Consider the following 26,544-nt stretch of genomic DNA (forward strand, 5'->3'; position numbering starts at 1 on the left):
ACAACGCTGGATAAACAGTTGAAATTAGCGAAGCCTTGGACCCCCAGGGCAAACATTAATTCTTTACCAGCAAAATTGGTGGCCTGAGGAGTCCATATCTAAGGGAGTGCAGTCTGGTCCAGAAGTCCCAGAGATCCAAAAAGCAGCAGTTGACATCTGTGTCCCCAGGCTGTGGTACTACAAGAGGCTGCATATTTTGCCAGACCAGACTGAACCCAGGCCATCACTCTCTGGTCTTCCTTAGACGCTTCCTTCCATGCTGTGGCTGTGGTGTGGGAGATGTGCCAGGAGGAGGAGTAGGACCTTGAGGAGTAGGAGTAGGACCTGGAGGAGGAGGAGGAGGAGGAGGATGAGGAGGAGTAGGAGGAGGACCATGTGTGAGGTCACAAATGTGGGTAGCACATGTTATTTCGCCCCTCAACCACTTATCGAGAGCTTCCAAAATTAGGAACTCACACAGGAGTCATTGGACCTCCTCCATCCGCATCATTTTGCAGGCAGTTCTGCCAGAAAAGTCCTCCTCCACAGTGTGGGGGGTTTTCAGGGCCTCTGTAGCCTTCCAAAGAGGCCTATGGCAGCCTCCTCCAGGGTACTCCTCTTCCTGGCACTTTGTCTTTGCAGGTGTAGGGGAGGGACCTGGATATCAGGGAGCCTGCTTGGCCCGGCCACCTCCTGGCTGAGACTTCCCTGTGTATGAAAAAGGGACATGGTTTTAGTTTTTGCTTCATCAATCACAATCGTAAATTAGTAGTACTCCAAACTAACATCTAGTTAACATCATTGATTGGACAACCATAAATATTTAGAAGAATGCTATACCTGGCTCAATCTGGGCTCCTCCACATGTTGCTGCCTGGAAGGCCCAGGTTGGGCCACAGAAGACTCAGCCGGGGGGGGAAGGAAGCGTGGAAGGAAGCGTGGAAGGAAGCGTGGAAGGAAGACTGGAGACTGGAGACTGCGCTCCCATAGATATGTGCTCCTCAGGCCACCAATTATGGCCTTCAAATAGAGGATGTCTGCCATGGGGATCACCTGCTTTACAAATGCCAACAAACTATCCAGCGCTGCCTTCCTCTTTGTTTGGTTCTTATAATGTGGGTGGTTTATCTGCCACAGACAAGGCAGCTCCGTGTACATATCAATGAATATGGCCATAAATTCATCCTCTCTAAAGATATCCATTTTCACTGCAAGACACAACACAAGACAAACCCTAATGTCAGCCTAAAGTCTACTAAACTTGTGCAAATACAGGCCTCAATCTAGAAGCAGTATAGGCCCAATGTAAAATCTTACCTTCGCAATCACGATCGGCGCCTCCGTTACTCCTTCCTCCGCTCACAGATCGTACGTACTACGCACGTGTGTTACGCTTTATAGACACTGTGCATGCGTGAAACTCCGCCCACCCCTGACGTTCTTTCTAGTCTATTCCCCGCCCCCTTCTCGTTCGTCGCAGTGGGGAAGAGCACATGGCGGAGTCAAAGCAGGTGTCAGATAATTGCACCAACGAGGAGGAGGAAAGGCCGGAGCCTGAAACGTCCCGATCCAGAAGGAGACGATATAAGGCATCAAATATGTCCTTTAGGGAGATGTTGGAGATGGTCGACATACTGAAGAAGGCCAACTATGACGGGAAGTATGGACCTTACCCCAACCCCAATGTCAGAAAGGCCAAGATAATGGCGAAAGTAGTCAAGAGTCTGCACCGGAATTTCGTGGTACGACCTCAAATTAAGAGAACACGAGCAGTACAGAAAGATCCGGAGAGTGCTGCAAAAAAGTAAGTAGTTGTGCTGTGTTCCTATTCTTTATGTTTATTACGTTCGTGCTGCTCCATGTGCTTTTCTTAACTGTTATCCAGTTTAAAATGGCAACTTTAATGTTCATGGGCACATTATTAGTTTGTATCAAACATAGTTTGTCTGGCCATATGCAATTGCCATCATTTTTTGGGGCCTACTTGTGTGAAAAGAATTGGGTTGTGTAGATGTGTTTGTTACTAGAATGAAATGCAAACTAGATTCTGTGTAAGGAAAGGACACTCACCAGTTTACACATCTGGACGCAGGAGCACTAGTGTGGGACCCCAGAACGCCCTTTTTTTAGGGGGCCCCACACAGGTGCTCCAGTGTATATTATAGGGGGGTCTCCATCTTTGAAGCTTGTACAAGACAGGTAAAGTATTCAAGCTTGACAAAGAACAATAAAAATGCTACATCTTGGAACTCTGCCAAAACAGACAATTGTACCCCACTTCCAAGCAATGCTTCAAATTTATAGTTCTGACATCAAATATCTGTGTGCTAAGTATACCTATTTTTTTGTACATAGGGGATAAAAGACTCGGAGGACACCCCTCATGCGAGGAGACCACAGACCCCCACCTCTGGAAGAAGGTGAAATCCCCCAAAGCCAAGCAGAGCAGGAGGAGGAAGATGTGGTGGAAATTGTCACCACAACAGGTGAGTGTCTGCGACCACAGGCTCAGGTAAGAGATGGATGCCGGCAGATTTATAATACATGTTTTTTTTTGTTTTCTCTCTATTTAGGTGATCATGATGTTGTGGATCCTGATCCTTTCACCTCTGAAAGTGCAGAGATCCTGATCGGGGAGATCATGGGGTGTAATGTTGCATTGGAAAACATCAAGAAAAACATCAATGATGTTCTTCAAAAAAATAAGAACATCATTGATGTTTTAGGGCGAGTTTAAAAGCCCTCCAAATTCCTTAGTTTTTTGGTGTGCTACAATTTTTGAACATTTTTTTACAAATATTAGAAAAGCCAAATTTTGAAGAGGCACACAATATGTCAACATGTGCTATCTGCCATCACGGGAGATCAATGGACGCGTTTTGGGGGTGCAACCCCTTCCTCAATAATAAAGTAGCTGTGAGGAAGGGGTTGCACCCCCAAAACACGTCCCCTTGATCCCCCATGATGGCAGGTAGCACATGTTGACATTCTTAAATTTGTGTGCATCTTCAAAATTTGGCTTTCCCTGGGGTGACTTCACCCCATCTGCTGAACGCAATATCAAACTCAGTTTGTAAATACTCATGTCTGATATTGCCTTCAAGTTCTACCAAATGTGAACTTTGTAAGTTCAAGATTTGTGTCTTTCTTGTTGGTTTTAAACATGCCTGTTTGATCTAAAATGGACATTTCTAATTTTTCTAATGTGACCCCAAAAATTGTTATACAACAAACATGTTGGTTTGTTTAAAAACCTTTTCTAAATGCACATGTGATTGTGCTGGTATTAAAAAGATTGTTAATCAAGATTGTGTGGATTATTGTCTCAATGCTACAAAACTTTTGTTGTGCTGTAATGGGTGTTTTCTGTGACAATGGGGGTTATTTCCTGAGGGGAAATCCACTTTGCACTACAAGTGCAGTTTCAGTGCAGTTTCAAGTGCACTTGTAGTGCAAAGTGTCTTTGCCTTTAGGAAATAACACCCAACAGTCCTTTGTAAGGTTACACAATCACGCCAATTTCAGGACTCACCACATTTCTCTCAGGGTCAGCTAAAACAAACACAAGCAGGAAATGTCACCAAACCTTGTTTTTTTTTTTTTTATTTAAAAAATGTTTTAGACATTGTCTGGCATATTAATGGCCCTCCTACCCACAAAGAATTCAAGGTATCTTAGCCTGACATCACGGGCACTCAGGGGGGGCAAGCCAGGACGGCCACTTTCAAGCGCCGTCAGGGTTGGTTCATTAGGAATTCTGGCCTCGGGCTCAACTGAGCCAGCATAGTTGGCAGAATGTTTCCGTAAAAAGTTGTGTAGAACACAGCACGCCAGAATAATGTGATTCAGTTTGTACTCCGCCATATGTATGGGTGTAAGAAATAGGCGGAACCGGCTGACCATGATTCCAAATGTGTTCTCCACCACTCTTCTGGCTCTGACCAGCCGGTAATTAAAAACCCTCTGGTCCGGGGTGAGGGTCCTCATCGGGAATGGCCGCATAAGATGGTCCCCCAGCGAAAAAGCTTCATCTGCAACGAAGACGAATGGGAGTCCTTCCACATTGTCTTCTGGAGGTGGCAAGTCTAAGCTGCCATTCTGGAGAAGCCTGTAAAACTCTGTCTGGGCGATGACTCCACCATCCGACATCCGGCCATTCTTCTCCACGTCCACATACAGGAACTCGTAAGTAGCCGACACAAACGCCAACATCACAATACTATTGAACCCCTTGTAGTTGTAATAGTACGACCCCGAGTTGGGTGGTGGGACGATGTGGATGTGTTTCCCATCAATTGCCCCTCCGCAGTTAGGAAAGTCCCACCGCTGGGCAAAGTGGGAGGCCACAGTCTGCCATTCCTGTGGCGTGGAAGGAAACTGTGGAGTCAAAACAAAATAAAAAATTAGTCATTTTGCACATAAACAGGGAAAGCAGATTAGACACAAACATTCTTGCCCAACATCAAGCTAACATTTTATGAGGGAATTTTTTAAGACCAAAGTATAAGGTACACCTATCAGATCTCCCCCCTCTCATGGGCCATTTATAACATTATAGGGGGGGGACTCTTGGACAGGTAACCCTCTTGACTTCATTGAGAGATGAATGCCTAAATAATGGGTATTACTTTGGCCAGCCCCTCCTTACTTACACTATTTGCAGCCCACTGGATAGGTAAGAACTGTCATAATACAAAGATATAAATACACATTGTACACATTTGAGCACATTTGGACATTCTGCTATTACCTATCAAGATAATAATAGTATACAAAAACTTTAAACAGTACCATTTGAAAGTATACAGGCAGGCCCTTGCACTACATGCTTTGGGGAATTCATCAATACATCTGAGCACAAAAGAGATGGGTACAGTGTGTATGGGTTTGGCAAAGTCAGCAGATAGATGATTGAGGATAGATAGAGAATTAGTGTCAGCTGACTTAGCAGTTGGGGGGAGGGAGGGTTACAAGTGATTTGGGGACACACAAAAAAAGCCTCTGGCACTCTGCCTGAATTTAAAGCACAAATCACATTTCTAAACATTTTAGGGGGTGTTTGGGGTAAAGCACTACTATGGAGCTGATAAAATACATTGTTAAGTGACTACATGAGGTGAATATAGGGCCAGGAGAGCATGCTGAGGAGATAAGTGAAGGCAAATATGTATGAAGGACAAAAAATAATTACATAAAAATCCAGCATGCATGAGGACAAAGAGACATTCACAGCATATTACAATCATGGTAATTAGGGAATGAGGAAAGAAATACTATACATTATCAAACATTATATACAATAAAATGTGATGTTAAAGGATAAATCTTACCTTAAAATACTCCTTCTGCAGGACCTGGATGATGGCAGAACAGGTCTCCGGGATAATGATCCCCAGAGCCTGGGGGGAGATGCCTGTCGAGAACTTGAGGTCCTGCAGGCTTCTCCCTGTCGCCAAGTACCGCAGGGTGGCGACTAGCCTCTGCTCCGGAGTGATGGCTTGCCTCATGCAGGTATCCTGCCTGCTGATATAGGGGGTCAGCAAAACCAACAAACGGTGAAACGGATCTCACGGAGCAAAGGCATATGACAGAACTGGTCACGCTGGAGCAACCAATTCTTGGTCCATGAACCCCTCCCCACCCTGTTCATGGACTGGACTTGTGTCAAGGTCAGGACCCCAACACCAAGCCCCCGCACAGCACAAACTCTACGAGGAGTACGTATACGCAACATGGCTAGAAAATGGTCGGCTGCTCAGAACGAAGTAACAGAACGCACTGAAGAACAGCAAGGCCTGTGAAGAGCGACCTGAAAAAACAGTAACGAATGAACAAGAACACAATGACAAGTCAAGGGTACTCGCTGCATGCACTGAAGAGCAGATACAAACCCAAAAGCACAAACTGAACAGCAGAAAACGATCTGAAAACCACGAGTCTGAAAAAGCACAAATCGTCTCTCACCAAACTTTTACTAACACGAGATTAGCAAAAGGAGCCCAAAGGGTGCCGCGCTTGGTTCTGAACTGCCCTTCTATAGTCTCGTCGTATGTGGTGTACGTGACCGCGTTCTTGGCGATCGGAAATTCCGACAACTTTGTGCGACCGTGTGTATGCAAAACAAGTTTGAGCCAACATCCGTCGGAAAAAACCTAGGATTTTGTTGTCGGAATGTCCGATCAATGTCCGACCGTGTGTACGGGGCATAACAGTAAGATATACCATACCTGCAAAGCAACTACAAAAAAAAACCATAGTAAAAAATAAAACATTTTTTAGCGCAATCTGTGCTTAAAATATATATATGTCGAAGCATGGAGGCATCCACCACAAAAGTTAGGAGCAAATCATTCCTCCACCCCTGCTGTCCCCATGCTTCGGCATATATGCTCATTTTTTTTAACTGTGGTGGTGAAATCACCTCTGACAGCCCTGGAGTCACAGCTTTATGTATCGTGGGAGCAAACGCTGTTGCTGTCAAGATAAATACATTTATTTATTTTGACAGCAACAGCGTTTGCTCCCACGATAAATAAATCCACGCTGCACCTGAATGGCGTACCTGAAAACAAAAAAATGGTTAACAATAAAACACAGTAAACAGTAAAGTATAAAAAAATTACATACCTGAAAAGCAAACATGATAAAACATAATAACAATAAAACATTGCAGAATAGAATAAAGTAAAAAAGAACAGAACAATAGAGAGAGAATAGAGAGAGAGAGAACAATAAAACAACAATTATTTTTGTTTTTTTTATTTTATAAATTAAATTTTTTTGTGTTTTTTTTTTTTTTTACACTTTTATTTGTAACTGTCACTGTAACGGTTTGGTTCCGGGTTCGGGTCTCTCAAAATGCGATGGCATCTTGGGAGACCCTGTGAAAGTGTGTCCTAATCTGTGCAGTGCTGTACCCTACGCTAAAACTCTACTAGTGTATGGTAGTGTTCAAAACATTCACCAATGCAAAGACCAGGATTGTCAGGACAGGAAGGACAATAATAGCGGGTGTCACGCCTATATCTGCACTTGCTACAGACACAACATCTTCTTTGCGGGGCTCATTGGGTAAGGGTATTTGGGAGGACATACGGAAAATGCCTCTCATGCAGCCGGCTTACTGCATTTGGATTGGGAAGGTGAGGTGGAGCACCGTCTGGAAACAGAAGGGCTCTGACGATCTCTTCCTGGATCCAGTCTGTCCTGAAGCTCTGTAAAGCACATGAGCGTTCAGCAAAGCCAATTGAAATAAGTATACAGACACTTTTTTATACCAGCGTCTGGTCTTATGGGCAACTGGGTACGGCACCAACAACTGGTCTACATCTACAATCTACAAGCCTCTGTGATACGCCCCATCGATTAGATCGCACAGTGCTACATGCGCCAATCTGATGATCAAACAAGTGACTAAAAAGTGGCATGCTTGTGTAATAATTGTCCACATACAAATGGTACTTCTTTCCGAATAAGGGTGACAAGTCCCACACAATCTTGCCAGCGCTCCCTATGTAATCTGGGCAGTTCGGCGGCTCTACGTGACTATCTCTTCCCTCGTAAATCATAAAACTATATGTATAGCCTGTGGCCCTGTCACAGAGCTTATACATCTTGACCCCATATCTGGCACGCTTGCTGGGAAGATACTGTTTGAAAGACAAGCGGCCAGAAAACTTAATCAGGGACTCATCAATGCAGGCAACTGGATGGTGAGTAAACAAGGCTGCAAAACGTTGGTTGAAGTGGTTTACGAGGGGACGAATTTTGTACAGCCGATTATATCCAGGGTCTCCGCAAGGATGACAGAGTTCATTGTTGTTGAAATGCATGAACCTCAAGATCTGCTCATATCGTGCCCTGGCCATAGAGGCAGAGAACTTGGGTATATGGTAAATTGGGTCAGTGGACCATCATGACCGCAACGTAGTCATTTTAACTATGCCTATGTCGAGGGATAGGCCCTGAAAGGTCTTAAATTCGGGAACTGTAATTGGTTTCCAATCTCTGGCAAGGGGGGACTGGGGATTAGCGGCGATTAATTGACCAGCATACAAATTATTTTGGTCCACAATAGATCTATAGATATCTTCCGTGAAAAACAGTGAATAAAAATCAAGTGACATAAAATTAACTGTTTCCACCTAAATTCCAGGTTGGCCAGTGAATGGGGGAAGTGGTGGGCTCCCAATTAGGATTGGAAATTCTGCAGGAAGGACACTATGGGCACGACGGGCCTGTCTTTGTCTTCTTGGTGGCAGCGGAACACTACTTGTGCTTGCCACCTCGCCAGCTTGAACTACACTTATGGGACTTGCCGCATCACCACGTGATATTGCAGTGCTGGATGTACGACCAGGGTGTACTAGGCCGCTGGTGCTTGCCTATTCACCAGAAGGATGAGTGGCACTAGTACTTCTCTGCTCCATACGAGAGCCTTGCAGTTCTTGCACCTCAACAACAGCAGAAGAAGATCGGGGTCTGGTACACCTGACCTTGGCAGGGACCACAACTCCGTCTTCAGAGCTATCTGTCATGGAGCTGCTGTGGTCTACAGGGTCTACAGGATCGTATTCTGAGCCTGAATCTGACATATGAGTGACTTCCTCTTCACTACCTGTCATGCTCAGAAACGTGTAGGCCTCTTCACTACTGTACCTTCGATTTTCCATTTTGGGCTCTAAATTTACTAGTACAGTAGTGAGACTCACAGGTAAAAAAGCTCCTAGTCTGTCAGCAACTGTATCAAACGCTACCAAAAAAACTGTTAGCGATCGCAGGGATCAGGCCTGACTCTGCGAATGCTGCAGTTATGTGTTTAGTGTTTGATTAGTGACGGTGATCGATCGATACTGCATTTGGGTGGACTGGGCTGGGCTGGGCGGAGGGGCAAAACGCAGGTGCTAGCAGGTATCTGGGCTGATCCCGCTAACTGCATTTTTGGGAACCCTAAACTGCTCGGGACGCTAGTATAGATCTGATCAGATCAGATCTTGATCAGTTCAGACATTATACCACTAAGGGAGGTGTATGCTGCGTGCGTGGGTGTTAGCGGTACTGGCACTAATCTGATGCTGCCTGGGGCGACACAGACCCTGAATGACACTATAACCTAACTGATATCACCTGCTGGGCGATCAGGGGGTTAGACCTTTATTGGGTAATAAACGGCGGGTATAAAAAACAAACTAACTAACCAGCATCACCCGTAACACTTATACGGTGATCACTGATGAAAAGGTTAACTAGGGGGCAATCAGGGGGTTAAAACCTTTATTGGATAGTATATGGGGTACCTGATGCTATAAAAAGCTGATGGTGAACCTAAATAACTAACTAGCGTAACCCGTGACACTTATACGGCGATCAGAAAAATGATCGATTAGTGACACTGGTGACAGGGGGTGAAAGGGTTAACTGGAGGGTGATTAAGGGGTTAAACTTTTTTTAGGGGGGTTAGGGGGGTACCCTAGACCTCTAATATACTTCAGGCAGGCAGGTGATTCAGCTAGTTGCAGTGCATTTAATATATATATATATATATATATATATATATATATATATATATATATATATATATATATATATATATATATATATATATATACAGTCAGTCTCGTATACAGTGGATATATATATCCACTGTATCCAGTGTGGCTAGGTCTGACTACAGGCTGTTCCTGGTGTACGTTTTTTTAATATACTGTCAGGCAGGCAGGTGATTCAGTGAGCTGCAGTGCATAAAATATATATACAGTCTCCTACATATATATATATCCACTGCATTCTAGTCTAGCCAAGCCTATATCTGACTGCAGGCCATTCCTGGTGTACGTTTTCAAATACACTTTCAGGTAGGCAGGCAGGTGAATCAGTGATCTACAGTGCATAAAATATATATACAGTCTACTACATATATATCCACTGCATTCTAGTCTAGCCAATCCTATATCTGACTGCAGGCCATTCCTGGTGTACATTTTCACCAGGCAGGCAATTCAGTGATCTGCAGTGCATAATATATATATATATATATATATATATATATATATATATAGTCTCCTACATATATATCCACTGCATTCTAGTCTAGCCAAGCCTATATCTGACTGCAGGCCATTCCTGGTGTATGTCTTTAAATACACTTTCAGGCAGGCAGGCAGGTGATTCAGTGATCTGCAGTGCATTAAATATTATATACAGTCTCCTACATACTGTATATATAAATATCCACTGCATTCTAGTCTAGCAAAGCCTATATCTGACTGCAGGCCATTCCTGGTGTACTTTTTCTAGTAAACTTCAGTCGATGTTTTGCTAATAAAATTTTACAGCATGTCTGGAAGGCCACCAAGGAGAGGCAGACACTCACAGGCCACTAAAAGAGGGCAAGCAGGCTCTGTGTCTACAGCCAACAGTGCTGGTCGTGGACACGGTGCATCCTCAGCACGTGGCCGTGGGGCACGCTTGTACTTTTTTTCGGCAGCTGGCCGTGTTGATCCACAACATGCAGAAGAGTTGGTAAAGTGGATAACTAAGCCGTTTTCATCCTCCTCATCCTCTGTCACCCAGGCTGAGAGTAGTTTGCCTGCCAATGCAGCTGCCAAAGTGGCCTATTCCATCTGCTTAATGTCATCAGTCACTCCTTTCCTAGCCCCACCATCATGCACGGAGGAGTCCCCAGAACTGTTCGACCACAGTGTCGGGTACATGCTGCAGGAGGATGCACAGCATTTTGAAGGCTCCGATGATGGTACCCAGGTTGAGGAAGGCAGTAACGTGAGCCCAGAGAGAGGGGGTGCCCAAGAAGGACAAGAAACTGGCAGTCATGTACCCCCAGCTGCAGCATACTACTGAGGAGGGAGGGGATGATGAGGTCCCTGACTCTACATGGGTGCCTGATAGAAGAGAGGAGGAGGAGGCACATCTCCAGCGAGGCAGAATGCCCTCCAGGGGCCAGTTTAAGGGCAGCCACCCGACTGCATGTGCAGGGCGCTGCTGACTCCCCACATATTTTGAAAAGTTCTTTGGTGTGGGCCTTTTTTGATACGTGTGCAGCAGATCGCACCGTTGCTGTTTGCAACATATGTCTGAAGCGTATCAAGCGTGGCCAAAACAGCAGCCGCTTAGGCACCACATGCTTGACCAGACATTTGTCGACCTCCCATGCAGTCCGTTGGCAACAGTACTTAAAAGACCCACACCAAAGAACAAGGCAGACCTCTCCTTGCTCATCATCAGCTGGGATCTCCAACCTCACTATACCTTCAGTCCTCTCAGAAATCTGCACTGAGAGGAATGAAGGTGCAGAAATAGGTGTCCCAAGCACTTGCGGGCAATTTGCTAGCGGTACACCAACATCCAATTGTAGCAGGCAAATTTCCCTACCCCAGTTGCTAAACCGTCAAAAGAAATTCAGTCCCAGCCATCCACAGGTTCAGCGGCTGAATGCTAGCTTGGCTAAATTGCTAGCACACCAACTGCTGCTTCAGCTGGTAGACTCTGCTCCCTTTCGTGAACTTTTGGAATGTGCGTTACGTTAGTGGCAGGTTCCCAAACGCCATTTCTTTTTATGGAAGGCCATTCTGGCTCTCTACCGGCATGTGGAAGACAATGTCTTGGCCTCATTGGACAGGGCAGTCAGCGGTAAGGTGCATATTACCGCTGACTCATGGTCCAGCAGGCATGGACAGGGATGTTACCTATCTTTCACCGTGCACTGGGTGACTCTTCTGGCAGCTGGGAAGGATGCAGGACATGGTGCAGTAGTATTGGAGGTTGTTCCGCCACCACGCCTCCAAAATTCTACTAGTGGTGATTCTGCCACACCTCTCTCCTCCACCCCCTCCTCTTCTTCTTCCTCTATGGCCTCTTCCTCCACAGATTTCTCCTTGGAACCAGCAATGCTCCGTAGGCGTTCAAGGGGCTATGCAAGCACTCAGGCAAAAAGATGCCATGCGGTGCTTGAGTTGTTCTGCTTAGGGGACAGGAGCCACACTGGGGCAGAGATTCTGTCAGCTATGCAGGGGCAGACTCAGAGGTGGTTGACGCCACGCCAGCTTGAGCTCTGTCCAGTTCTAGTTTTTGAGGTGGAATGTCAGGAATGAGGTCTTTAATGAAATCTTGGACGGCTGCTGTGACGTCTGTGATGGACTCCGGGAGCCCCCTTAATCTGAAATTGTATCGTCTTGATCTGTTCTCGAGATCCTCGAGATCCTCATGTCATTCAAGAACAACATTCAAGTTGAAGAATATGGTCACAGTTTTGATTGATCCTGGCCACTGTGGTGTCTAGTTTGGTTTCAATGGCTTCTATGTAGTCACCAAGGTTTTGAAAATCAGCCTTAATGTCCCCTGTGATCTTAGCTGCAATTGTGGTCAGACCTCTGTCAAGAAATTCAGACAGTTTGTTGAAAAGGTCCTCTGTGTTTATGAGGGAGTCTGAGCTGGCCTGTAAGCGGTAGTGTGGGGGGGATGAGTAGGCCTCAGCTTGCCTCAGGGGGGATAACATGTATTCCTCCATTGTGTGACTGATTAGGGATTCTGTGGATGCCGGGGAGGGAGCCATGGCAGGTCGGGTACTCACTGTGTGCCCCGGGGGGGTCTGTGGGGGATCTTGAGCTGGAAACCCTTTGTCCTCCTCCTCCATGTCAGCACTTAAGTGTGCTGCAGCCGCTATCTTCATTTCGAGCGGCTCCGGGAACTGGATGAAACAAGGCCCAAGATTTTGTTTGGCCAAGCCCCAGGGCATGGAAGAGTTCCCGGGTGGTTCCCCCAGCTGATGGTGCGGTCCAGAGCTGTTTCACTGGCCGCAGTCGGTCGCTGTGTGTGCCGTTAGGCCAGGGTGTCACGGAACTCCAGGCTCAAGCGGCCATTTTGGAGTCCTCCTGGTAATTACAATTTTGGATCTAATATTTCACAGCAGGGCCCGTTCCTGCTCCCACCAAGAGTAACTGTGAGAGCTTACAGTGTTGTGGCACCACCACCACACCACCACCAAAGGCCCAATTTTTCTGCCCTGTTCAACAGGGGCATGTAATTACAATTCTTGATATAATATTTCACAGCAGGACCCTTTCCAGCACCCACCAAGAGTAACTGTGATAGCTTACAGTGTTGTGGCACCACCACCACACCACCACCAAAGGCCCAATTTTTCTGCCCCTGTTCAACAGGGGCATGTAATTAAAATTCTTGATATAATATTTCACAGCAGGGCCCATTCCAGCGCCCACCAAGAGTAACTGTGAGAGCTTACAGTGTTGTGGCACCACCACCACACCACCACCAAAGGCCCAATTTTTCTACCCCTGTTCAACAGGGGCACGTAATTACAATTCTTGATATAATATTTTACAGCAGGGCCTGTTCCAGCACCCACCAAGAGTAACTGTGAGAGCTTACAGTGTTGTGGCACCACCACCACACCACCACCAAAGGCCCAATTTTTCTGCCCCTGTTCAACAGGGCCATGTAATTAAAATTCTTGATATAATATTTCACAGCAGGGCCCCTTCCAGCGCCCACCAAGAGTAACTGTGAGAGCTTACAGTGTTGTGGCACCACCACCACACCACCACCAAAGTCCCAATTTTCTGCCCCTGTTCAACAGGGGCATTTAATTACAATTCTTGATATAATGTTTCACAGCAGGGCCCGTTCCAGCGCCCACCAAGAGTAACTGTGAGGGCTTACAGTGTTCTGTGTGTCCTTGCAGCAGTCAGTAATAGATCATACTAACATATACAATTCAGACCCTACCCCGAGCCACTTTGATCTTCTGGCAGCTGCCCAGAGAGGACTGAACCCTCACCTGGCAGAAATCACTAAGCTAGAAACGTACAAAAATAAACAATGATTCTTTGAACAAGGTGACAGAAATGGCCGACATTTAGCCATGCTGGCCCAACATCACCAACCACTCACACTCATTTCTTCAATAACCACTCCGGGGGATGGGATGGTAACAACCCCCTCAGGCATACTAAAAGAATTTAATAACTTCTATGAAACTCTCTATGCCTCTGGTCTGCCCTCCGACTTTCAGCCTTCTACGAGATCTGTTAGATCCTCTGGCTCTCGGCTGGCTGTCTGACACAGAATGAGAGACATTGGTCCAACCTTTTACAGCTTTAGAGGTACTAAACACAATCCAATCCTTCCCCTCTGGAAAGGCACCAGGCCCAGATGGGCTGCCAATTGATTTCTATAAAACACATGGGGAGATGCTGGCACCGCAGTTGGCATCACTTTATACGAAATGCCTTTCGGAGTGTAAATTACCAGAATCTATGTACCACGCTCATCTGACCTTAACCACTTGACGACCGCCTCACGCTGATATACGTCAGCAGAATGGCATGGGCAGGCAAAATCACGTACCTGGTACGTGATTGCCTTCCCGCGGGCGGGGGGTCCGATCGGACCCCCCCAGGTGCCTGAGGTGGTCGCCGTTGGTCTGGCAGCGATCAGAGATGAGGGGGTGGCCATCCGATCGTGGCCCCCCCTCACGATCGCTCCCAGCCAATGAGAATCGTCCCCCGCCTGTGTATAGTACACACAGGCAGGGGATGTGATGTCATCTCTCCTCGGCTCGGCAGTTTCTGGTCCGGCGCCGAGGAGAGAAGACATCTGAATGAGTGTAAAACACACACACAGTAGAACATGGCAGGCACACTTTACACCCCCGATCGCCCCCCAATCACTCCCCAATCACCCCTCCCCCCGTCACACTGACACCAAGCAGTTTTTTTTCTGATTACTGCATGGTGTCAGTTTGTGACAGTTAGAAGTGGTAGGGCAGTTAGTGTTAGCCCCCTTTAGGTCTAGGGTACCCCCCTAACCCCCCCTAATAAAGTTTTAACCCCTTGATCACCCCCCGTCACCAGTGTCGCTAAGGGATCATTTTTCTGATCGCTGTATTAGTGTCACTGGTGACGCTAGTTAGGGACGTAAATATTTAGGTTCACCGTCAGTGTTTTATAGGGACCCCCATATACTACCTAATAAAGGTTTTAACCCCTTGATTGCCCCCTAGTTAACCCTTTCACCACTGATCACCGTATAACCGTTACGGGTGACGCTGGTTAGTTTGTTTATTTTTTATAGTGCCAGGGCACCCGCCGTTTATTACTGAATAAAGGTTTAGCCCCCTGATCGCCCGGTGGTGATATGCGTTGCCCCAGGCAGCGTCAGATTAGCGCCAGTACCGCTAACACCCACGCATGCAGCATACGCCTCCCTTAGTGGTATAGTATCTGAACGGATCAATATCTGATCCGATCAGATCTATAGTAGCGTCCCCAGCAGTTTAGGGTTCCCAAAAACGCAGTGTTAGCGTGATCAGCCCATTTACCTGCTAGCTCCTGCGTTTTGCCCCTCCGCCCGGCCCAGCCCAGCCCACCCAAGTGCAGTATCGATCGATCACTGACACTTAAAAAACACTAAACGCATAACTGCAGCGTTCGTAGAGTCAGGCCTGATCCCTGCGATCGCTAACAGTTTTTTTGGTAGCGTTTTGGTGAACTGGTAAGCACCAGCCCCAGGCAGCATCAGGTTAGCGCCAGTAGCGCTAACACCCACGCACGCACTGTACACCTCCCTTAGTGGTATAGCATCTGAACGGATCAATATCTGATTCGATCAGATCTATACTGGCATCCCCAGCAGTTCTGGGGTTCCCAAAAACGCAGTGTTATCGGGATCAGCCCAGATACCTGCTAGCACCTGCGTTTTGCCCCTCCGCCCGGCCCAGCCCAGCCCACCCAAGTGCAGTATCGATCGATCACTGACACTTACAAAACACTAAACGCATAACTGCAGTGTTCGCAGAGTCAGGCCTGATCCCTGCAATCGCTAACAGTTTTTTTGGTAGCGTTTTGGTGAACTGGCAAGCACCAGCGGCCTAGTACACCCCGGTCGTAGTCAAACCAGCACTGCAGTAATACTTGGTGACATGGCGAGTCCCATAAGTGCATTTCAAGCTGGTGAGGTGGCAAGCACAAGTAGTGTCCCACTGCCACCAAAAAGACAAACACAGGCCCGTCGTGCCCATAATGCCCTTCCTGCTGCATTCGCCAATCCTAATAATTGGAAACCCACCGCTTCTGCAGCACCCGTACTTCTCCCATTCACATCCCCAACCAAATGCAGTCGGCTGCATGAGAGGCATTTTCTTTATGTCCTCCCGAGTACCCCTACCCAACAAACCCCCCCCAAAAAAGATGTGTCTGCAGCAAGCGCGGATATAGGCGTGACACCCGCTATTATTGTCCCTCCTGTCCTGATAATCCTGGTCTTTGCATTGGTGAATGTTTTGAACGCTACCATACACTAGTTGAGTATTAGCGTAGGGTACAGCATTCCACAGACTAGGCATACTTTCACAGGGTCTCCCAAGATGCCATCGCATTTTGAGAGACTCGAACCTGGAACCGGTTACCGTTATAAAAATTACAGTTACAAAAAAAAGTGTAAAAAAAAAAAAAAAAGAACACAAACAAAAATATAAAATAAAAAAAAATAGTTGTCGTTTTATTGTTCTCTCTCTCTCTATTCTCTCTATTGTTCTGCTCTTTTTTACTGTATTCTATTCTGCAATGTTTTATTGTTATTATGTTTTAACCATGTTTGCTTTTCAGGTATGCAATTTTTTATACTTTACAGTTTACTGTGCTTTATTGTTAATCATTTTTTTGTCTTCAGGTACGCCATTCACGACTTTGAGTGGTTATACCAGAATGATGCCTGCAGGTTTAGGTATCATCTTGGTATCATTCTTTTCAGCCAGCGGTCGGCTTTCATGTAAAAGCAATCCTAGCAGCTAATTAGCCTCTAGACTGCTTTTACAAGCAGTGGGAGGGAATGCCCCCCCACTGTCTTCCGTGTTTTTCTCTGGCTCTCCTGTCTCAACAGGGAACCTGAGAATGCAGCCGGTGATTCAGCCATCTGACCATAGAGCTGATCAGAGACCAGAGTGGCTCCAAACATCTCTATGGCCTAAGAAACCGGAAGCTACGAGCATTTTATGACTTAGATTTTGCCGGATGTAAACAGCGCCATTGGGAAATTGGCGAAGCATTTTATCACACCGATCTTGGTGTGGTCAGATGCTTTGAGGGCAGAGGAGAAATCTAGGGTCTAATAGACCCCAATTTTTTCAAAAAAGAGCACCTGTCACTACCTATTGCTATCATAGGGGATATTTACCTTCCCTGAGATAACAATAAAAATGAAATAAAAAAAAATGAAAGGAACAGTTTAAAAATAAGATAAAAAAGCAAAAAAATAATAAAGAAAAAAAAAAGCACCCCTGTCCCCCCTGCTCTTGCGCTAAGGCGAACGCAAGCGTCGGTCTGGCGTCAAATGTAAACAGAAATTGCACCATGCATGTGAGGTATAACCACGAAGGTCAGATCGAGGGCAGTAATTTTAGCAGTAGACCTCCTCTGTAAATCTAAAGTGGTAACCTTTAAAGGCTTTTAAAGGCTTTTAAAAATGTATCAATTTTGTTGCCACTGCACGTTTGTGCACAATTTTAAAGCATGTCATGTTTGGTATCCATGTACTCGGCCTAAGATCATCTTTTTTATTTCATCAAACATTTGGGCAATATAGTGTGTTTTAGTGCATTAAAATTTTAAAAAGTGTGTTTTTTCCACAAAAAATGCGTTTGAAAAATCGCTGCGCAAATACTGTGTGAAAAAAAAAGTGAAACACCCACCATTTCTGTAGGGCATTTGCTTTAAAAAAATATATAATGTTTGGAGGTTCAAAGTAATTTTCTTGCAAAAAAAAATATTTTTTTCATGTAATCAAAAAGTGTCAGAAAGGGCTTTGTCTTCAAGTGGTTAGAAGAGTGGGTGATGTGTGACATAAGCTTCTAAATGTTGTGCATAAAATGCCAGCACAGTTCAAAACCCCCCCAAATGACCCCATTTTGAAAAGTAGACACCCCAAGCTATTTGCTGAGAGGCATGTCGAGTCCATGGAATATTTTATATTGTGACACAAGTTGCGGGAAAGAGACAAATTTTTTTTTTTTTTTGCACAAAGTTGTCACTAAATGATATATCGCTCAAACATGCCATGGGAATATGTAAAAAATTACACCCCAAAATACATTCTGTTGCTTCTCCTGAGTATGGGGATACCACATGTGTGGGACTTTTTGGGAGCCTAGCCGCGCACGGGACCCCGAAAACCAAGCACCGCCTTCAGGCTTTCTAAGGGCGTAAATTTTTGATTTCACTCTTCACCGCCTATCACAGTTTCGGAGGCCATGAAATGCCCAGTTGGCAAAAAAAAAACCAAATGACCCCATTTTGGAAAGTAGACACCCCAAGCTATTTGCTGAGAGGTATAGTGAGTATTTTGCAGACCTCACTTTTTGTCACAAAGTTTTGAAAATTGAAAAAAGAAAAAAAAAAATTTTCTTGTCTTTCTTCATTTTCAAAAACAAATGAGAGCTGCAAAATACTCACCATGCCTCTCAGCAAATAGCTTGGGGTGTCTACTTTCCAAAATGGGGTCATTTGGGGGGGTTTGTGCCACCTGGGCATTCCATGGCCTCCGAAACTGTGATAGGCAGTGAAGAGTGAAATCAAAAATTTACACCCTTAGAAATCCTGCTAGGCTCCTAAAAAGTCCCACACATGTGGTATATCCATACTCAGGAGAAGCAGCTAAATGTATTTTGGGGTGAAATTCCATATATGCCCATGGCCTGTGTGAGCAATATATCATTTAGTGACAACTTTGTGCAAAAAAAAAAAAATATTTGTCACTTTCCCGCAACTTGTGTCAAAATATAAAATTTTCCATGGACTCAACATGCCTCAAAGCAAATAGCTTGGGGTGTCTACTTTCCAAAATGGGGTCATTTGGGGGGGGGGGGGGGTTATGCCATCTGGGCATTTTATGGCCTTCAAAACTGTGATAGGTAGTGAGGAGTAAAATCAAAAATTTACGCCCTTAGAAATCCTGAAGGCAGTGATTGGTTTTCGGGGCCCCGTACGCGGCTAGGCTCCTAAAAAGTCCCACACATGTGGTATCTCCATACTCAGGAGAAGCAGCTAAATGTATTTTGGGGTGAAATTCCATATATGCCCATGGCCTGTGTGAGCAATATATCATTTAGTGACAACTTTGTGCAAAAAAAAAAAAAAAAATATTTGTCACTTTCCCGCAACTTGTGTCAAAATATAAAATTTTCCATGGACTCAACACTGAGCGGTAATGTGTGCTGTAACCTCTGGAAACCAATAGCTGCCTAATATGCTGCAGTGAACTGATTTTGAGTCTAGCTGCTATTTATTGTATGTCTCAGAGTGTGGGGCTTTGGGGGAGCCCAAAAAAATGTTTGCCCAGGGTCCAATCAATATTAAAGAAGGCCCTGCCCTCCATGCATACCACTTTGCATGCATGGAGGGCAGGGCTGGCAGTAGAAAAATATAGACATAATGAAATCTCACCTAATGCTCCAATTTGGCTGAATCCTAATATCCCTCACTTCTACAAAATGCTAAATCCTTATGCATGGACCAAATATGGTATCAAACTTATTTTACAGATAACACATTAATCCCTTTATTCCAACTCTCACAGGCACATAATCTACCAAATTATTATGTATTTCGCTACCTGCCATTATCTCATGCCTTCACCACACAATTCCCATGAGTCTCCTGCATAGTGGTCCAGTCAGGGTTGGAAAAGACACTTCGCTCCAGAAAAAAACAACCTCCCATTAAAAACAAAAAACCAACCTCCCATATTTATGAACATCTGATATTTGTGTCTCTCCCACCCATGGATAAACTCTGGTCCTGCTGGCAAAGAGACATTCCAACACTGGACAACGATGACTGGGATGATGTGTGGGATTTCCCCTTTAGCTCCCTGGTTTCACTAAGAGACAGACTTGTGCAATTTAAAATAGTGCCTAGAGCATACTTCACGCTATATAGACTTCATAGAATGAAACCCGAACACTCCACTGAATGCTGGAGGTGCAACACCTCCCCGGGAGACTTTACACATATTTTCTGAGCCTGTCCTAAGATTCAGCGATATTGGACTGAGGTGATAGATATGATCAATCTGATTGCCTCTGTCATGATACCAATGAAGATGGAGGTGTGTCTCTTAGGAGACAATAGTGCCAACTGTTGCGAAAAGAACGTTGATTGGGTTACTGCCCTTTTATGCCCGAAAGAACATTGCTATGCATTGGAAAAAACCCACGGTGCCTTCTTTGACTCAATGGAAACGTCTCATAAATGAGAGCCTTCCACTATACAAAGATACATATATAAATAGAGGATGCCCCCTGAAATATGATAAAATTTGGCATGCATGGCTAGCTGAACCCACTACGGCTTGAAGGCCAAGAGAAGAGGATACCGAATAAGTTGTACATATCAACATATACTCATATATGCCAAAATATGTAAACAGAAGAAAGTATGGGTGAACAGGCAATAGCTGACTCCGGAAATATAATGAGACATCAGTAATCCTAGTTAACTAGCAGCACACCAAGTAAGCATACTTAGAGTCATAAACTGTCTGGCAACATGTTAACCATGCAGATAATTGCACTCAATGGTTGATGTTTATGTATGATGATTTTTTGAAATTTTTGTTTTTTTAGTTTGCTTTTCTTTTGTTTTCTTTGTTTGTTTGTTCGAAAATACAATAAGAAGATTTAAAAAAAAATACATTTATTTTACCAAACCTTCTTTCAAACCCCCTCCCCCGCCAAATTTAGGTTTAGTACCTAACCTTAATGTTTAAATACAGGTACTCTTTACAGCAAGTTGCAGAAGCTACACCTGATACAGCCACCATTAAATAGTGAACCATCACTAATCTATGCCTTCAATAATAAAGCCACATACCTGAAGAGTAACGGAACAGCAGTAGCACAATGCTCCTTTTTCCTTCTTGCTGAATGTTGCTTGGAGTTATCTGCTATTTATATGGATTTCTGATGTTTATCTTCAAGAGCAGATGGACGGTGAAGGTACATCCTGTTTTTCCAGAACAGTTCATATAAATTAATAAATCAATAATTTTACTGGGTGTGTAACAATAAACTTATATTTACCATGGTACTTGGGCAATAATATTTATTACATTTTGTGTTTGGATGTTCTCCTCAAATGCAAATAATAGTAAAAGAGATCATATTTTTTACCACAAATTTGTATCAAAACTAGGTGTGTAACTTTTCTCAAGAAAGTGATTTATAGATGAGATAATAGTTTTCAAAAAAATTAAAACGAGGTGTGTTACTTTTCTAAAGAAAGCAGTAGAGTTTATAGACCAGGAGAATAATGATCAATGCCAAAAGGATACGTGATACAAAGTAGGTATGCATAAATTAGGGTATTGGCCAAAAGTCAATTATAGTTAGTCCTCACTGATTAGATGTCCAAAAAGTCAACTGAATTAAAGAAACTCCCTCAGCTGCTGGAGAAATATGCCCCCAGGCAAATAATAACATGCAAACAGGACCAACACTTCTATATTCTATAACAGAGCAAGCTTCTGTTGCAGTAATTTTAGACTCTCACCAGGCTATATTATCCAACATGAGTAAGGGTCAAATAAAGCTCATATTCCAAAGCAAATGTGTGGTGTCTTCTATCTTCTCAAGTGTTCTCCTTTAAAGCTCCAACATAGTGTTCCAAAAACAAAAAGTAGCCATATAGTGTGAAATGTCAGGCCTAAAGTTAAACTAAACAATATCCTTATTTTAGAAAAATCATCCATACATATATTCACTAATTAATAACCCCGTTATCTATTTTCATGAAATAATCTCTTACAGTAGGGTAGGTTTACACAAATAAGGATATTATTTGACCCGATTTTCAGTGCAATTATGCAGTGTGACTTGCCAAAATACTTAGATTTTTGGACAGTCCCACAATATGTGTATCATTGTGGCTTTTTTTCCGCAATTTCTCCAACATAGTGGTGATCTTTCCTGGTTAATTCTATGGAGCCTCTCCGGAGTCATGTACCACCTAACTAGGAACTTGATAATTCATCTCAATGGTCTTGACATCCCAAGCTTGATTATATCCTCCTGCAATCATTTTCTCCATTTGTTGCTCTTCCAAATTTATTTCTAATTCTTTTTCCCATTTTTCTATGAAGATTGGTCTTTTTTGGCCCTCCAGATCCGATAGGAACTTGTAAACTTTTGAAATGCCTCCCTTAACTGGCATTGGTGTCGCACAGAGTTTTTCCAAATAATTTAATTCTTCTCCATCTCTAAACTTATACGGTGATGTAGTGACTAAGTGCTTTAATTGAATATATTCCCGTTCACGTAGTTTTCCGCCGAGTTTATGCTCTAATTCTTGTGCAGACTCCATTTTCCCTTTCCTGATGATATTCTTTATTTTAAATCTTTGAAATATATCTTCACCCGGTGAAAAAAAATTTGTACCAGTGATTGCTATTAGTGGTGAATTATGTACCCACTTTTGTTTCTGGTGTAATGTATCCCAAATTCTGAAAGCGTTTTTTGTCAATTCGTGTGTATTTAAATCTAATGTTCTGTACTTGCTTGATATCCAAATATTCTTGTGCAACGTGGTTTTACTTAAAGTGTTCTCTATCTCTATCTATTTTTTTTCTCTATTTTCCTTTGTCCACTCAAACATACGTGATAAATTTACTGCTTTGTAATACCTAAAAATATCCGGTGCTGCTAACCCCCCCGTGCTGTCTTTTCCTAGAAATCAGTGCAAATTTTAATCTTGGTTTTTTATTTCGCCAAATAAATTTTGTCAATATTTTTTGTATAGTTTTAAAAAAACTCAGTGGGACCCCTATTGGCAACATTTGAAATTTATAGAGGATTTTGGGTAGAATTACCATTTTGAGCGTATTAACTCTTCCAATCCAGGTTATTGATTGTATATTTGTCTTCCGGACTTCTGCCTTGATCTCGTTTAGTAATGGAATGTAGTTTGCAGAATAAATTTTTTCAAGACATGACATCAGTTTGATCCCAAGATAGGGTAGCTCACCCTTTACCCACGTGAATTAGGAATTCTTCTTGGAGGGCCAAGATGTCTTTTTTCTTACTCCAAGGTTCAGTATTTCTGTTTTTATAGGGTTTATTTTGAAATTTGAGAGTTTGCCATATTTTTCTACTTCTATCAGGATATTTAACAGGGTCTCTCTAGGCTTGGTCACATACACGAGGATGTCGTCGGCGTAGGCCGCAACTTTATGTTCTTTTCCCCCTACTCGAAACCCCTCTATCCCGCGGTCGTTGCGTAAGGTCGCCAAAAAAGGTTCCAACGACAGTACGTACAGAAGAGGCGAGAGTGGGCATCCGGTGTGCTTCATCCCCTGCCTGCCTATCTGACTTTTTAGCTGGATCTTCCAAGTTTTTGGGTGGGGGAATTCCCAGGGTCTTACAGAAATCTTGTATTTCTTCCGGGAATCTCAATTTTGTGGTTCTTCCATTTTCTTGACCAATAGGCACGCAGGGAAACCCCAATTATACTGGAGCCCATTTTCTTGCAATATTTTTAATAGTGGTTTCAACATCCTCCTTCTTCTTAGCATATCTTGAGATCCTGGAAAATCAGAATTTCCTTTCCCTCGATTTTTATTGGTGATTTCCCTTTTAAGTTTTTCCAGACTTGGTTCTTTACTTCTAAAGTACAGAAACGAATCACAATGTCCCTTGGTGTCTCATTAGAGAGACCCATTGGCCTTCTTGTTCTGTAGGCTTCCTCGATTTTAAACTCGTTTGCTGTTTCGTTGGTATTTATTAGATTAAGAACTTGCCCGATTACCTCTGTTAAATTTTCTGTTTGGGACAATTCTGGAAGACCCCGGATTCTTAGGTTCTTCCTTTTTTCCTTATTTTCCTTGTCCTCAAGTCTATATGCCTGTTCCTGTTGTTCTTGCTTTAAAATCTTTATTTCCCCTTTTAACTCTTTAATTCTTCTTGAATGTATGTCTGATTTTTTTCCACTTCCTCCACTCGAGCAAGCTTATGTCCCATGTCTTTATGGAGTTTTGTCAATTCTGATTTTAATGAGGTATCCAACGCTGCAAACATCCTCTCCATGTCTGTCATTGTTGGGAGTTGGGCCGTTTTTTGTTCCTCTGTTGCTTTAAGGGGTTTCTCGGGGTTCAGTTTCTTGCTCTGTTCTACTATCCGGGGTTATACTGCTTTCCATGCTTGTTATTATCTTAGTCTTCTTATCTTTCTTTTCCTTATTCTCCACTAATCTTCCTTTAGAGCTTTGTTGTTTTTCCACTACCAGAGCTGCCCCTTCCTCTTCTACTCCCTGGGTTACATATCTATGCATTGGGCCGGGTGTGGGGCTCATGCTAGTGCGTGGAGATTTTGTCACCACCCCCCCTCCCATCCCGCTTTTGCCCCTCATAAGAGAAACAGAAGGGAAAAAAAAGGGGGGGGGGGACCTCGCCACTGAAACCTTAACCCCAAGCTGTTTTCTTGCCGGTTTTACTTCCTAAAGAAGTCCGTTTATTATCTTGTTGTTATTATCTTGTTGTAAAATATAGTAGAAAATAAAAAACAGGAAGACAGGCAATAGCAAATGAACGTCCAATTTTCTACAGTACAATTTCACAAGTAACAATTGTTATTTTACTTCTTTGTGTCGTTTTTGACAGACTTTGTGTACCTTCTCACCTTTCGCAACAGTGTTCGGATATTAAATATCAGTAGTTGTTACTTGTTACTTCTCTTGCCAAAGAATATTTGTACAGTCAGATGTTAATCCCATTTTGTCAGTTAAATAGAAATGGCTTATAATCTAATGGTAAGAACAAGTGTTCCAGGAGCTATATTCAGCAAAGAGAGGGCGCCAGAAACTTCTATTCACAGTGGCTAATTCTTATAGACTCTCAAACATAACGTCTAACATAAGTACAGCTTTTCTCATATATATAGCAGTAATATAGCAGTAAGTTACTTATCTTGAGGGGGTGGGGGTGGGTATTCCCCCTTTTTTTCCAATGTGTAGTTCTTGCTTCTCCTTAACTCTGCTTGAGTGATCTCCCTGTTGATTTTCTGGATTTATTTGCTCTATTTATTCTTCTCCTTTATTTTCTCCTTTCACTCTTCTCTCCCCTCTTCCCTCTTCCTCTTCTCTAAGATTGCCTGTACTACTTCGGTTCCTTTCCGTTGTGTAACCCAGGCTTGATGGTGTAGTCTGGGAATGGCTGCCAGGGAGGGAGAGAGCAAAGGATCCTGCAGTGCTCACACTGCCCTGGTCCACCACCGGCCCCCTACACCATCCTCCGTCCCGACAGCCCAGACAAACTTTCTCTTTTATTCCCGAGGACTCCCGAGGGAAGCGGGAGAAGGCTGAGCCGCACCAACTGTATATATATATATATATATATATATATATATATATATATATATCCCAGCTTATGCAGCTACATCTCACTGCAGGCCATTAGTATGTCTGGAAGGCCAACAAGGAGAGGCAGACAGTCACAAGCCAATAAAAGAGGGCAAGCAGGCTCTGTGTCTAGAGGCAACAGTACTGGTCGTGGAGATTGTGCATCCTCATCAACATGGGACACGCTTGGCCTTTTTTTCAGCAGCTGGCCGTGTTGAGCCGCAACATGTGGAAGACTTGGTCGAGTGGATGACCAAGCCATCCTCATCCTCCTAATCCTCTCTCACCCATGTTCAGGGTACTTTGTCTGGCAAAGCAGCTGCCAACGTGGCCTCTTACCTCGGCTCAATGGCATCAGTGACTCCTTCCCTAGCCCCACCATGTATACCCTATACCGCAAGGATAGAGAGGGTAAAAAAGGGGGAGGGGTATGCCTATATATCAAGAATAATGTACAAGTGAATGTGAGAGATGACATCACTGAGGGAGCTAGGGAGGAGGTGGAATCCTTATGGGCAAAGCTCCAAAGGGATGAAGCTAAGGGGAAAATAATACTGGGAGTATGCTATAGGCCCCCTAACCTGAGGGAGGAAGTGGAGACGGATCTCCTATCACAAATTGGATTAGCAGCAAGGATGGGAAGTGTTATCATAATGGGGGATTTTAATTATCCAGACATAGACTGGGCGGAGGGAACCGCGCATTCATTTAAGGCTCGCCAGTTCCTTAATGTCTTGCAGGACAATTTTATGGGTCAGATGGTAGACGCACCAACTAGAAATAAAACATTACTGGATCTACTGATTACCAACAATACAGACCTGATCACAGATGTGGAAATACGGGGCAATTTAGGTAACAGCGATCACAGGTCAATTAGTTTCAGTATAAATCACACAAATAGGAAACATGAAGGGAACACAAAGACACTGAATTTCAAAAGAGCCAACTTCCCTAAACTACAAACCTTGCTAAAAGGCATAAATTGGGAGAGATGGGTTTGCTTTAAGAGCATATTAAATAAGGGCATTAGCCAATGTATCCCATTGGGTAATACATTTAAAAGAGCGAACAAAAATCCTGGATGGCTTAACTCCAATGTAAAAATGCATATAAAAGCAAAGGAGAAGGCCTTCAAAAAATACAAGGT

At 43.9% G+C, this 26,544-nt stretch overlaps 1 protein-coding gene across 1 annotated transcript in view; it reads right to left on the reverse strand.

Moving 5' to 3' along the window:
• LOC141141343 (fucolectin-like) overlaps positions 1 to 26,544 on the reverse strand; it is a 163,234-nt gene that overhangs the window by 97,202 nt on the left and 39,488 nt on the right. Inside the window, exon 2 of the mRNA XM_073629011.1 lies at positions 20,880 to 21,011. The gene's annotated coding sequence lies outside the window, so the exon portion shown is untranslated. The remainder of the gene's footprint in view (positions 1 to 20,879; positions 21,012 to 26,544) is intronic.

The sequence above is a fragment of the Aquarana catesbeiana genome, linkage group LG04, assembly GCF_042186555.1.
Source record: "Aquarana catesbeiana isolate 2022-GZ linkage group LG04, ASM4218655v1, whole genome shotgun sequence".
Lineage (NCBI taxonomy): Eukaryota > Metazoa > Chordata > Amphibia > Anura > Ranidae > Aquarana > Aquarana catesbeiana.